The sequence below is a fragment of the Lepisma saccharinum genome (genome assembly GCF_977018435.1).
Source record: "Lepisma saccharinum chromosome 12 unlocalized genomic scaffold, izLepSacc3.1 SUPER_12_unloc_1, whole genome shotgun sequence".
Taxonomy (NCBI): Eukaryota; Metazoa; Arthropoda; class Insecta; order Zygentoma; family Lepismatidae; genus Lepisma; species Lepisma saccharinum.
Window position 1 is genome coordinate 16,119,972 of NW_028142891.1, and position 13,243 is coordinate 16,133,214.

The 13,243-nt window shown below is 36.6% G+C and overlaps 1 protein-coding gene across 1 annotated transcript in view; it reads left to right on the forward strand.

Moving 5' to 3' along the window:
* Nucleotides 1–13,243, forward strand: part of Rab6 (RAS oncogene family member Rab6) — a 158,229-nt gene that overhangs the window by 123,959 nt on the left and 21,027 nt on the right. The window lies entirely within an intron of this gene.

A 13,243-nucleotide genomic window follows, 5' to 3' on the forward strand; every position in this document is an offset into this window, starting at 1 on the left:
ACTCCTCACCCCTATACACCTTCATGGCAAAGTGCAGGGGAGCACTTTACTTTAACTTCCTCAAAAATCTGTTCCAATATATCAAACTGTCACGAGAATATGTAGACCATTTGACCTACAATTTAAAATAATAGTTTAAAAGCACAATGGAGTATTAAGTTTCGGTATATTTGGCAGATAAACGCGAATTTTGGGAAATGTAACACTAACAAGTCAAAAGAAGGTAATGCCAATTTTTGGTGCCGTAATATATTGGTATCTGTCATGTGAGATTGATTGATTTTAATTTTTTGGGTTCATTGCCATTTATTGTCATTATGCACCCTTCAGTATATACGGGGAAAATTCCATTATCTAAAATCCTTACCTTAAAATTTAAAAAAAGGGCTATGAAAAATAATTTTCCCAAAATAACTCAAGATATCAAACCCTCACGAAGAGGCGTAAGCCATGTGACTTTCAATTTAAAACAGTAGTTTAAAATCAGCATGAAGGTATAATTTCAGATATTTGCCAGAAAATGCGCTAAAATGAAAATGTGAATTTTGGGAAAAATAACACCGTATAGTAAAAAATAAAAAATAAGAAAATACACCAATTGAAAAAAAAAAAATATCAAGGTCCCTACCGATTAGGCATAAATAAAACAAGAATATCAGTTGTAATTTATTGCATTAGTAACAGTGAGTCCTAACCTAATTTTCGGTATAACCACAACTGTTGTTCTGGCATTTGTCGTAGCATGGCACTAAATTTTGTATGCCCATGGTATATGTGTCCGACAGCAAAGACTGGAACTATCTCTACCGCAGTGTAGCTGTCAAATCCTTGCCCTGCCAGAAACCTCTTCAGTTAAAGAAAGAGATGAAAGTCGGTACATTCAAGGCCAGGGCTGTACAGGGAGTGGTCCAAGATCTCTCACCTGAAGTGATGCAAAGGGCCCGTGTGTACTCAGCTGTATGGGGTTGTGCACATTCGATTGGCCTTCCGTGAATTGTCTGCACCATCGTCTGACCACACTATCACTCACGACGTCCGGTCTGCACACCTCATACGATTGCTGGTGGCCCTGTGCCAAATTCTGAGCGTGCAATGTAGGCTACATCGCAGTCAGTGGGAGACTGTATGAGAGCTGTAATCTTTAACCTAGAACTGTCCTAAAACGGCTGCATTGCAACTGTACCAGATTACAGCTACATGCCACTTCTTCCTGCCTGCCTGCATGTGTGTGTGTCGCTCTCCGACCACTAGTGCTGCGTATAGGCACCATTGGAGCTTTTTTCAGGATGCCCCTCGTATATGAACTTTCAGAAGCTTTTATTATTAGTGTGTTCCTGCTTTAATGTGTGGTTAGCTAAATCAGGTACCTATACAATGCAATTCTATAAATTCCTTGCGTTCAATTTCTATTACCTACATAGCCTCTTCGACAGCATTAATGGTATAACTGCATGTTGTCAGTTTCACAGTACTTCGCTTGGATATACTGCACTGAAGCAGAAATCCCATTGATAATGTAAGGAAATATGACCCTTTATTTTGTTCGATTCAATTGTTTCACTTATATACAAGAGTTAAGTTGTTTGCTTTACAGAGAAGAGAGCTTTATGCATTGGAAAATGAGTCCGCACTCATGGTTCTTGCAAGCAGAGGGTTCCAAACCTCAGTGGAAATATCAACATATAATCCCGAGAATGTATAAGGAGACTGATAAATTACAAATTGTATTTCTTAATCAATCATTCTTCACTGTATTTTATTTTAAACTTACTGCGTATGACAAAATTCCGTAATCCTTCCCTAGCTTGTGAATTGTAATAATTTTCCAAATTCACTATTTTGCAGTTTGAATTCAAATCATAGAGAATAGAGAAATTAAGTCAATTTCATAGAAGATAATATTGGTACTTAACAAAACCATACGTGGATCTGTATGAGTTTAGTATTTCCATTTGCAAAAACATCGATTTAGTTTAGTTTGTAATTGTCAGGGAAAAATGTAAATTTTGTCCTGGAAAACCTGGAAAAGTCAGGGAATTTCATTTCTGCTTGTTTGTAGCCACCCTGTTCTACCTTTTTCACCACATGAAAACCCATCTAAAGGAGCATTGTTTCACGTCAGAAACATGAGATGGAAGTTGCATCACAGGAGGCAGGAGGTTCCAAAACATGGCTTTCAGCAGTGCTGGAAAAAGTGTATTGTTAGCCAAAGGGATTACTTTGAAGGTGATTATGCATGAACCATGTCCCCAAACTTTTAGATTATACCACTTATATACACAAATCTGTAGTATCGGGTTCATATCCTGTGTGAAGTGTTGTTTCTTGTGATTTTGTGTTTCACCAGGTCAGCACCCATCAACAGTGATATGCATTCTTACAAAATGTCTTATCTACTGGCAACACTTGATTTTTACACTGCATCATACAGTTTGAACATGGGAGATTGACAATGTTGTTTCCTGGTCACAATGTGTGTGGTATCTAAAATGGTCCATTTATGTGGCTTATAGAAGTTCAGTTGTCATTTTAAAACAGTTATTGGTAGACAGATTAAAGATTACCCTAATCGTAAGATTGGAACTGTTGCATCAGCAGCATTTCGTCGCCACCTCTGGTATTTTTCTGAACATTTAGTTGTACTTTATTTTTTTGATTTGTGGCTTAGTGATGAAAAGGGAAATGGTGAAAAATCTTCAGCGACCATCAAAAGTAAAAGCTTTGACCAGACTAGACAGAAAAACTTTCAATCATCAGCATCCAGTCCAGCTCAACTGTTCTTTTCGATTTGTTACTCAATGATGGACGGGAAATGGCAGCATCATTTTTAGTAAAGGATCCTACAGAGTGGCCTAGATGCCGTTTATATTGAAATGCAAGAACAGGTTTGTCAACTGAAGGTTTGAAGGTTGTTGACGATTGTGCAGAGCGTGGAATTGCTCTCATTCAAAAATTCAACTTGTGTTACAAAGGATAAGAAACAAAAACAATTTCTTCTCCAGCTGATTGATGTACATAGAAAACAATTTCCTGTTGCTTCGAAATATAATGTGATGACAATGACTTTGGGAGATGGAAACCCACTGAATAATGCAGAATATAGACAATTTCAGTTTTACTCTCTTTCATACAGTTCTTTTCTTACTTTTCACCTTACTCCGAAAAGTGATCAATCCTAGCGACCCTTAAATATTCTTCAATTTGGTAGAAATTTTACAAAGGGAGTAACTTATGTGATCTCAAACAGGGGCAACCTTGTGGAGTACCAAAATTCCAAACTTAAAAGAAATGGACCACCCTACCCCTAAAAAGGTAAAGTGCTCCCCTGTGCATAACACCACGCCATGAAGGCGTATAGGGGGTGTGGGGGTAATGCACCCTACCCCTAGCCAAGCATATTATGTGACATACATGTTGCATACCCTGGGCAAGATATCGCAGCACAGCACTGATTAGTAACAACAATTGTGTATTAGGTAATGAAAGTTCTGGTTTTTCTGCACATCACACTATAAGCATTCTGCAAACAGTCAAATGCTATTCATCTGGTTTTGTTTGATTGATTTTGTATTTTAAGTCCACTTTATGCACAGTAAGGCTAATCGGGACTGGGCCTACAGTTTTAAAGTGAGATCCGAACCACTATGAGCCTCCACCGGGTATCGAACCTGGGACCCCTTGATTACAAGGCAATGACGCTACCACTGCACCATCGCGGAGGCCCGCTACTCATCTGGAAAACCTGGAAAGCAGGAAAATGTCAGGGGATTTGCAAATCATCTGGAGTTTTTTCCACATTTTGGAGTCTGCAAGGGAACAAGTTGGAAAGTGAACGAGTGGTTCATTTCCACTTCCGGTTTCATTTCTTATGATTCCACTCCCCAAAAAGATTCAGTTCAGAAACTTGTTGCTGTCGTCCTTATGATTCTTAGTCTTGTACAAAATTATGTCTCCTATGAATTTCAGTTCTGCATAAACTCATAGGAAATACATTTAATTTTAATTTTTCTATAATAGGTTTTAGAATGAATATCAAAGTAAAAGTTGCAGTCAAGCTGTATTGATGGATAACTAAGTAAATTGAGGGCATGGTCATAATTATCGGAAAGGTTGGTGTCTTGTTATTTTATAGATCTTGGTCTTGTTTGCATTTACATTTCGAAAATATATTTTGTTTGCAAGTTTATAATACTAGTAGAATTTTACACACTGCACGCTAGCCTGACTGTTATCTGTTGATTCTGTGTAGTAGTAAGTATGTGAATAGTGCAAAAAGTGAATATAGTGTCATAGAAAGTGCTGCTCTTTTGTTTACATTTATAAGCGCACAGCATCTGGAGAAATATTTGTTGCACAAGAATTCTATATCAAATCTGCTAGAAAGTGAAAACTTTTGTATAATTTATGAAGATTACATTGTTTATGAAAGTTTTATATTGCTTTTAGGTTGCAGAGATGTATTATGGTGAAAAATGTGCCTCTGTTACCTTAGCCTCAATAGATGCAAGTGATTATAGCATCTGACCCTCTTGATGCCAATTGTGATTTTATGTTATAATTCTTCGAATTTTCATGTGTTTTTGTGCCTGTGGAATGAAATTTTCTGTAAAGAAAGTGGTTAAAATGAATATTCGTAATAATTAACTGACCTGTATATTTCATTGAAGAACACAAGGTTGAAAAGCAAAAATCGTAATGATAAACATGTCTGGAAAAATTTAATTTTTATGCTGGGAAGCCTGGAAATGTAAGGGAATTTCATAATCAAAAAATCATAGCAACCCTGATATGTGACGATAGCTGCCGTTAGGAGCCTACATATGCAACTGATAGGTTTTGTTCCTGCAAGTCAAGAGAAGTGCAGTCAAACATGAACAACCGAATTACATTACCCATTACTGTATAAGAGAGTTTAAACAAAGGAATAACACCATTGCAAAGATGGTACTGATGATGTGAGTAAATGGACAGCTCAAAGTTGGTACAGGAAAGAAATTAGCTTGAGGATGCACCATGGCAGTGAGGCTCAGCTAAGTGACTGTTGAGGCAGATGACAGCCAAACATACGAGAAAGTGTCGCAGAAACTATATGCATACATTCCTTCATTTGAGGGAAAGAAACGTGTACGAGGGTATTGATTACAATTTTGAATCTACAGCAAACCATGGTCCACCATTTGGATGCTCATGGCAGTCACTGGTACGCTAGTAAAGTAGTCACTCCCTGATAGCAGAATTGAACAGAGGTGTGTAATCTGTGTACAACACACAGCACTTTTCTTGTGCCTCTGTCAGTGGACAAGTAGACTACATGGAGGCAACACTGGACAGTGTGTTTTCTGTGGAAAGTGGGTATATTCACTTCCTTCCTTGTGGACATGTGAAGGAATTCAACCTTTGGTGGATGAATGGGAGATCTTTGTACTGCACAAGTATTTCCATTGAGGACAGATGGGTGATATATCCGAGCACCACGTGGCAGCAGTTAATGTAACATTTCTTGAAAACTACATACGATATTTCAGTTCTGTCTTTTTTGTTCAGTAGTATACATGTAAAGGTATGACATACTCGATTTACAAAACAATAATCCATTGTTAGTATCGAAATTCCAGAAATTGTTTCCTTAAGCTGGCAACACTGCTGTTCTTATGGATTATTATTTTTTTTCCCCAACAAGTATCAGCCTAGTTTCAACAAAACTTTGCATAGTTGTAGGAATGTACCACTGATACATACACTTTTTTCATTCACCTTGGTAAGTTGTGGGGACTGCAGGGCTGTGCTGTATGCCATTAAAAAAAAAAGAAAGAAAGAAAAAAATATTCTTCCTTTAACAGTCATTATGTATAAATTTTATACTGTAAAAGCCCTGTCTTTAAGAGAGAAAGCAAAACCAATTTCATCTCTCTACGATGATTGCCTCTTGAGTTTTGTAGTTCGTGACAAATTTGAAAAGTGGGTGCTTGAAAATGTTCTGTCTGCAGAGGCTATCCAGATACACAGGGTTCCATATGCTAAAGATTAAAGTCTCTTGGGATATCTTATAGTTTATATTTTTTGTATTTTATGTTATTTTCTGCCTCTAGGATGAGATAAGGAGGATGAATGATTATTATGAAATTCACGATATACCCACGAAAAAAAATACCCATTCCCCACCAGAATTCAAACCCAGAACCTTCAATTGTGATATCACAAGTCAGCTCTGCTTGTCACTCACTATATTGAAAGAAGTTGATGTTTCCAGTGCAAAATGTACTATTCTCCATAGGTTACAAGTACATCTCGGTTTTATTTCATGTGCAAATTTTTCTTTCTTTGTGAAGATGTGAAGTTGAATTTCACAAAGTATTTTAGCAGAAAACTTTGGATAGCTGTACCGGAGGTATGTATTGATAAGCTGAGCTAGTTGGACATAGACGACTTGTTTCACACAGAAGTACATTGGGACCTGTCTCATGCAGTCAGCACCACTACACATTGCAAAAGCACTAAAAAAGTAAAAACTACAGCTGCATGGATTTCAAATTTCACCTCACTTTCAAGTCAGAAAAGTTACATGGATATTTTTGTGACATTTGAAGCTGTGTAATATATAGAAATAAAGAAAGGTTGTGTAATAATCATCAGTCAGGCAAAACGGTAATTAAAAATATCATTTATGATTACTTATAACATCATGTTTTAAAAACTACACGAAAGACATTCAACAAAGACAAAGCACAATCTATCTCCACATAGCAATATCCACAGTGTGTTTACATATTCTTTATCATCTTCTCAACCTCTGTCAGGTTGTATTGCTGCTGATTCTAATTATTGTTCTGTCAGTTGATGGAAAGAGTTAACTCATTTCCTCATATCAGTAATAACAATGTATTATGCTTTTTACATTGTATTTTTATTACATTATTATTATTATTATTAAGTTGTTATTATTAGTTGTAGTACCAAAATTTTATGTTTTGTTGGTTTACTTACTTCCAAAATATCAAAGGTTAGAAATACAGTACTGGCTGTTCTGAAACTATTGATCGATTTTGTAAGATTATATTTTCACCGATACTGAACAGGAATACATGATATTAGCACCATTTGAAAGAGGAATCTTTGAAGTTTCACACAGGCTTTAAATGCATTCAATATGTGTCGCTTCATCACCAAAAATAAAACATCCATAGTGGCAGCGTGACCAACTTGAGATCGGGTGAGCTTCGGGCCTGCTTCGGCTGTGCTCGGAACTGGAATGCCTAGATTTTGTATAAAAATGCATGATTTTCTTCCTCTGGTTATTCTCTGCCTTATTCTCATCTTTACATTGATGTACAATAAACATCACAATTTTGTTTCATAACTGCTGTCATAATAATTAAAGCTACCTCTTCAGATGGAGAATTCAATGGATTTGACTAGGTGAAAAACATGCTTCCACTTTTTTTATACTCATGATGCCCAAATTGCCGTCTGAATGCTCTTTGAACTGCCACAGCACTGTTACTTTGTCCATATGCCAACTACGTTCGGTTGGCAAGGCAGCCATTTTCTCTGACACTGATGTATGCTTTTTCCAGCAAGGTTTCAGAATAACTAGGGCTATTCCAAATGTACATTCACAGCGTGTAATCAGATTTCATGATCCTTGGGACATTGCCAATTCAGATTATGGTGTCGCAAAATCAGACAATAATTTATGAACATTGTGCGTATTGAATTTTGAACTTGCAATTCTTTGATTGCCATAGACAAATGCACACTAAGAAATCCTTGCCATATTAGACAAGTATTAGATAGAAGCAGTTTTTTTGTTTCCATAGTTTTTGAGAAATCCACATCTATCAAGTGATTTTGATTGTTGATGGTAGGGCAAGTCGAGGATATAAATATTGCTTCAGCCACTTGCAGGTACGTGAATAGACATATGGGTAGCCCAATTAAAATAATTTATGTTGTGTTAAACTAACGTTTGCGGGATATCAACGGGTCTTTTATATTACCTGTGTTTGGTTATTTAATTCCCTGTTATAACATATTCGCCTTGTAATCGAGGGATCCCAAGTTTGATACTCGCTTGAGGCACATAGTGGTTCGGATCCCACTTTAAACTGTATGTCCAGTCCCAATTAGCCTTACTGTGCACAAAGTAGACTTAAAACACCAAATCAATCAATCGAGGGATCCCAGGTTTGATACCCGGTGGAGGCACATAGTAGTTCGGTTCCCACTTTAAACTGTATATCCAGTTCTGATTAGCCTTTCTGTCCATAATAAAGTCAACTTGAAAACAAACAACAACAGAGAAAAATCACCTTGATTGTATTGGTGAGCTGGTGGTATACTTTGCTGGTCTTATGCAGTGGCTTTGGTGGTGACTATCAGCATATGCATCATAGAACACAAAGATTGGATAGCAGTACAGTTTGCTGTGGTACTCATTACTAATGAGTAGACCTCGGACATGTCCTTTGGAGGTAAATAAATAAATAAGTTCAATTAAAAAACATAACTGATGCCTAAAATTACCTATTTTGCTTGCTAGAACCTATTGTAGGTTTATGCACCTAAATCAAATCTGTTTTTAGGTCTATATTTTTTTAAAGCTCTTACATGACTTTTATATCACACAGAGGCACTTGCTCAATTTGGTGACTAACATGCTTCAAACATACACTGTCAATTTCCCTCCCTCCAAGTCCATGATGTTTTTTCAGAGCTCTAAATAAAGCAAAATGTTTGGTGCCGTTGTGACCTGCACAGTCCAAAATGCAAACTTCTGATGGTGTTGTTTTGCTCAATTTCACTTTAGTTGTGCTTTGTGGAATTCATGCCTTTCAAAGTAATGTTTCAGCATTCAAAGTTACACCACTGACTATGTTGCTGTTGAAGGATCATTTTCAGCCCATAAGATGATCCTCACAGACAAAAGACAGAGTTTGACTGTGGATAACATGAAAAATATTGTTATGTATTGTGCAGCAAATTATACATACATAATTCATTTTCCATATCAACAAGTTGCTTTCGTTAACAACACAAGTATAGTATTAAAATGATTTGTGGACAACTTTGAAAATTATGTATACAAACGAAAATTTGTTTAGAAAATTAATATTTGGTTGTTATATATTATTATACAATTTTAATAACTTCGGATTATTTAACGATTGTAGCTAAGCAGCAGGGAATGGATTTATATGTAAATACATATTTGTTTGAAGCTGAAATCAGTTATATTTTGTATTATCTTTGCACCCCATGGCATGTAGTCTCGAAAAATTCAATTTTTATTTTCCATATTTGTACATAATCAGGTTTTGTCTCCTATTTTACATATTTTCATTATTTTTAAATATTATTTCCATATTTCAGAATATTTCTTAATATATACTCCATACTAGAGCACTAACTACATGTTCCCATATGACTGAAATAGTTGGGTGAATATTTTGCGAATTACTGACAAAGTCTGAAGCGACGTTAAACAAACGAAAGTTTACAACCTTTCTTATACCCTCCAATTGCGTTAATTACAAGCTTTCTCTCATTCGAACAATAATGGTTTTTTTTTCACCTCCCAACTGTTTGTTTTAGCTATTGTAAAACTTTATTTTGGAAGAGAGTCCCATGTTGAGTCCCAGCCCATTGTTAACCCCACCCACGCTACTAGTTGTGTGTGCGACAGCAGCACCAGAAGCAACGATTTTGTGGCACATGTACGGGATTCACTTCTGGTTTCTCTTCAAGACAGAGTCAGTAATAATTACAATGCCAAGAGAAGCTCTATCAACTGTTTTAAAGCTCAAGAGTTACGTACGTAGCATCTTACATTATTTAAAAGATAAATTTTTACAATTTTTAGTCTGTATTTTGTTGAAAGTAACTAAATATGTATTTTAATCATAGATTTTTCAGTGGAAAATGCAGGTTCAACCAGGACTCAAACTCGGGTCTCTGGCATACCATTCCATTGCTCTAACCACTGAGCTACCGAGCTGGCCTAACTTCACCTGGTTTTTCACTGCCGTTGTTTTACCTGTGTGGAATCATCTTTGTAGTGCTATTGCAACAGGATCTGTTGTCTTTGAAACACTAGACTTTGACTTTTCCTGGTTCCACCCAGACATGTATGGATTTAATATTTAGCGCATTTTTACTACATACGAGGCTCATTCGGAAAGTAACCGCCGTTTGGGAATAAATAAAAAAAAAAACGCATAGATACAACAATTTTTTACTTTACATCTGAAAGGTACAGCTGTCCTCTATTTTTCAACATAGTCGCCATGTAAAGTCAAGCACTTGTCATAGCATTTCACTAACTTACAAATCCCTTCTGCATAAAACTCTGCCACCTGGGAATTCAACCAACAGCATTTTGAAGCTCCTCATCGTCTGCGAAGTGCTGTGCCCCAAGCCACTTCTTCATGTCAGTGAACAGATGAAATCAGGAGGAGCCAAGTCCAGGCTGTACGGGGGATGATCATAAACGTCCCATTTGAATTGGTACAAAAGGTCTTGTGTTTGCCAAGCAGTGTGAGGCCGAGCATTGTCATGCACGAACACAACCCCAGATGTCAGCTACCACGAGGTTTCTTCTGAATGACTCTTCTCAGTTTCTGCAAAGTGTTACAGTAAACTTCAGAAGTGATTGTCGTAACACATTCCATGAATTTTTACCCAAAGAAATCTTATCACTCTGCGTATCTCACATTTGGCGGGATTTTTTCGATGGCAGCACACATTTTGTGACGTTATAACCAGCACACGCACGGCACTACGATCCTCTCACTAGCACAGCTGGAAGCTTACTAAATCACAAATTGCTTGACATAACAACGGTTGTACTCTGCCCACTACTACTAGCGCCATGCCACGACAGTTACTTTCCGAATGACCCTCGTATAAATTCTTTCCCTGGTAATCAGTAATTTTTAACAATTTTAAGTTTTTGTACTTCGAGGCTAAATTAAGATTTTTAGAGCCTAATTTAGGATTTTAGAGCCTATTTTAGGAACCTAAAAGCACACTTTTTAGAACCTAAAAATTCGAGGTCTACTGATGAGACTAGATTTAGAGTAAAAATTGTGGAAATCAGTTAATCTGACATGGTGAAATTATCACTGAAGGGTATAGATATGAATGTCACAATTCCTCATGCAAGGGAGCATTATGACATGGATTTATTAAGGAGGGACAGAAACAGATGTGTGCCTCTTTTAATGTTGTCTGTTCTGAAGACCGATTCCAGCTTACATATGTACTGCTACATCATTGTTCTTTGACCGCTCCAAATGTAATCAATATTCTTAAAATATGATGTGTACAAGTTGTTGTTAAGCACTACAGTTCAACACCTGGTTTGTCCTTAATTATACGTAAATGTAAAATTTAGCACAGTAGTACATACACTGGCGTGCAAAAGTCTTTGCCCAAAGGTAATAACTGTCAAAAATGAACCAAATATATCAAAAAATGAGATAAACTTTATTTGAAATGTTACATTATACCAGAATTGAACAAAATAGAAACGTAGAGGTTCATTAGTTAACATAAACAACGTAAATAAACTTATCTTTGGCTTTCATCGATATGACCCCCTTTAGCACGTATCGCAGCTTGACATAACTTCGGCATTCGAGACACTAAATTTTGCAGTGTTTTGTATCCATTATTTTTCCAGGCATCTTCTAAACACTGCCACAAACTTTGAAGATTCGTTGGAGCCATCAGACGAACCTTTCTGTCCAACTCGTCACACAGCTTCTCAGTCAGGTTGAGATCGGGTGATTGTGGAGGTCACTTTGAGAATATTTTACCTCTCCTTTGTTTTTAAATAGTTTGTACACAGTTTGGACGTGTGTTTTGGGTCATTGTCCTGTTGAAATATAAATCCCTTTCCAATAGTCTTCGTTCCAGATGGCACTGCATGACGTACTAAGATATTATGGTACATGTTTTTGTCCATAGTTGACTTTATTTGCACCAAATCTCCAACTTTTCCTCCTTCAAAACTACCCCAGACCGTGACATTACCTCCTCCATGTTTAGTAGTGTGACTCAAAGAACTGTCAAGCATTCGTTCTCCGACCTTTCTTCGAACGTATAATGGTCTTTTTGTTCCAAACAAGTCAAACTTCGATTCATCAGTCCATAACACTTTGTTCCACTGTCTTAATGTCCATCTTTGATGTGTCTTAGCCCACTTCAGACGTTTCACTTTATTTTGAGGCCGCAAGAAAGGTTTTCGACAGGATATTCGACCATTTAAACCTACGCTACGCAGTCGCCTCTTAACTGCATCACCCGAAATCGGAGTTTTTCTAATTCTGTTTATGTCTTCTACAATTGCAGTTGCTGGAAGTCTTCGATTTCGCTTGCTCATCACGATAATATGTTTATCTTCCATTCTTGTTGTGCTTTTGGGCCGTCCAGATCGTTTCTTCGTCATATTTGTCCCTGTTGCTTTCAGACGAGCCAACGCATACGGAACACTTCTCCTTGGAATATTCAAACGTTTTGCAATTTTCGCATGAGTATAACCTTCTTCTGATAAAATTTGTATTTTACCACGCAATTCAGTTGTATATTCGTGTCTTTTCTTCATTTCGTGACTATTATATTATTTCACGTGCAATAAGAAAGATATAATTGCAAATGATCTATTATAATTACAAAATGTACATTAAATGTAAATTAATGTTAAGTATATATTTAAAAAAATAATAATATAACATATTCGTCAATATACACACCGAAATTTGATATGAAACAAGGAACAAGTGCAACATTCAGTATACACATAAAGGTTCAACTCGTCGTCGTCACGACGTCTGTCTATGTTTTCATATAAAATACGATTGTGTATGCTCCGAATTAAAATGTAGGCTGTTCTAACTTCATGATATACATCAAAGACATTCCAGAATAGAATCAAAACTGATATTTACTTGAGTTTCATAACATAAATCACAGATAATGACTTTGGGCAAAGACTTTTGCACGCTAGTGTATGTTGGCTAGCTGGACTGGACAGGATACCCAACAAGAATTAAAATGAAATCCAAAAATTTTAATCTCTTGAGGTAATGATGTCTGGCTCTCTAGGACTTTTTGTAAGAGTTACCATATTTCACTGCATAATCATTTCAGATTGTGTGCAATAACATAGTTAACTTTTATTGTCTATTGTGACTATTTTTTCATCGCCATTTGCCTCCCCTTGGTCTCCATAGTCTCCATACCA